We start from the raw sequence: 2,162 nt of genomic DNA, 5'->3' as shown, positions 1-2,162 counted from the left end.
AGGAAAGAACCAACTCCCAGAACATGTCCTCTGACCCCCGAATTTGCTCACACACAAATGTAGAAAAGAAAAAAGTAGGGAGGGAGTGGGTGGGTGGGGGAGCACCCTCATGGAGGCAGGGGGTTAGGGGATGGGATAGGGGATTTCCAGAGAGAAAAACGGGAATGGGGGATAACATTTGAAATGGAGGGGTTGGGGATTTAGCTCAGTGGTAGAGCGCTTGCCTAGCAAGCGCAAGGCCCTGGGTTCGGTCCCCAGCACCGAAAAAAAGAAAAAAAAAAAAAAAAAGAACAACTCTACCAACCAAGCAGCATCCCTCGTCTGCTGTTTTGGCTTTTTTGTGGAGCTTCATTTTTTTTTTTTTTTTTTGGTTCTTTTTTTTTTTCGGAGCTGGGGACCGAACCCAGGGCCTTGCGCTTCCTAAGGAAGCGCTCTACCATTGAGCTAAATCCCCAACCCCTGTGGAGTTTCATTCTTGGCCCAGGATGCCATTGCACTTTCAAGGGTCTCCTCCTCCTGTCTCAGTCTCCAAGGTGCTAGAATTATAGATCGGTATGAGCCACTGAGTTTCAGTTTTTGTTTGTGACAGGGTTTCTCTGTGTACCCCTGGCTGTCCTAGAACTCTTTCTGTATACCTCGATACCCTCAACCTCAGAGAGCCTCCTGCCTCTGCCTCCAGAGTGCTGGAACTAAAGGCATGCACCATCACTGCCCAGCTGAGTCTTGATCTGTCTTTCTTTCTTTCTTTCTTTCTTTCTTTCTTTCTTTCTTTCTTTCTTTCTTTCTTTCTTCCTTCCTCCCTTCCTTCCTTCCTTCCTTTCTTTCTCTCTTTAGCACGTAAATATTTTTCTTTTTCTTTTTTTAGAGCGTAGTAAATATGTTTTAATTTTTAAAAATTTTTTCGGGGGCTGGAGAGATGGCTCAGTGGTTAAGAGCACCAACTGCTCTTCCAGAAGTTCTGAGTTCAGTTCCCAGCAACCACATGGTGTCTCACGACCATCTGTAATGGGGTCTGGTGTGTTTGAAGACAGAGTGTGCTCATATTCATTAAATAAATAAATCTTTAAAAATTTTTTTTCATTTGTTATTGGGCATTTTCTATATCTACATTTCTTTTTTTTTCTTTTCTTTTTTTTTCTTTTTTTCGGAGCTGGGGACCAAACCCAGGGCCTTGTGCTTCCTAGGTAAGCGCTCTACCACTGAGCTAAATCCCCAGCCCCGTGGTAGAGTTCTTGCTTAGCATGAGTGAAGCTTTGGGTTCAATCCCTGGTAGCCATGAGCTGAGTGTGGTGGCACACACCTGCATTCCTGGGAGGAATGTGCCTGGGAAGTAGGGGCAGAAGAATCAGAGAAATTGAGAGTACATAAAGCATGGGAGGCCATCTTGGGTTACACGAGTCTGTCTTTAAATAAATGTCGAAACAGTGCTCAGGAGCAGTGTACTGTTAAACTGACATATAGTGTGCTCTTATATAGATTATGAAACATTCTTATCAGCAGGGATACTGCTCAATGGTAGAGCACCCACTTAGCATCTCTCTCTCTCTCTCATGCACGTGCACACACTAGTCTGTTAAAACCTGTGTGTGGCTTTCCTTGTGCCTGAAGGACGGCTGAGCATTTATTTTGTTCCCTTATCTGTTCTCCCACCCAGGGCTGGAACCAAATTTTGTTTCTACAGCTCCATTGACTTTAGTCCTGGGAACTTTTTTTTTTCCAGAGCTGGGGACCGAACCCAGGGCCTTGCGCTTGCTAGGTAAGCGCTCCACCACTGAGCTAAATCCCCAGCCCCCATCCTGGGAACTTTTAAAGGGGAACCTAGTAGTGATCTTTGTGACAAAAGTCTCCAAATAACCAAGATACCCAGACTCCACTCCCTCCAGCTAAGCACAGGGCATGCTGTTATGGTTTAATTTCAGCAACATCCTAACTGAAACAATCCTGATTTTTTAAATTTCATGCTCCTCCAAGTACAGTACAAAATGTACTAGAAGGAAGGGTCCCACCCACTTGCCCCAGGCTAGAGAAGTCAAACCTCTAGTTCTTTCCCCACCCATTTGTTCCTAACTGTAGTGTTGCTTGGCAACTTCTGCAGACTCACCCTCTGGGTTAGCTGAGGGATCCAAAAAAAAAAGAAAGAAAGAAAGAAAGAAAGAAAGAAA

Source organism: Rattus norvegicus, chromosome 1 (assembly GCF_036323735.1).
Source record: "Rattus norvegicus strain BN/NHsdMcwi chromosome 1, GRCr8, whole genome shotgun sequence".
Classification (NCBI taxonomy): Eukaryota; Metazoa; Chordata; class Mammalia; order Rodentia; family Muridae; genus Rattus; species Rattus norvegicus.
The sequence above is the reverse complement of the archived record's forward strand: the minus strand, read 5'-3'. Positions refer to the sequence as shown.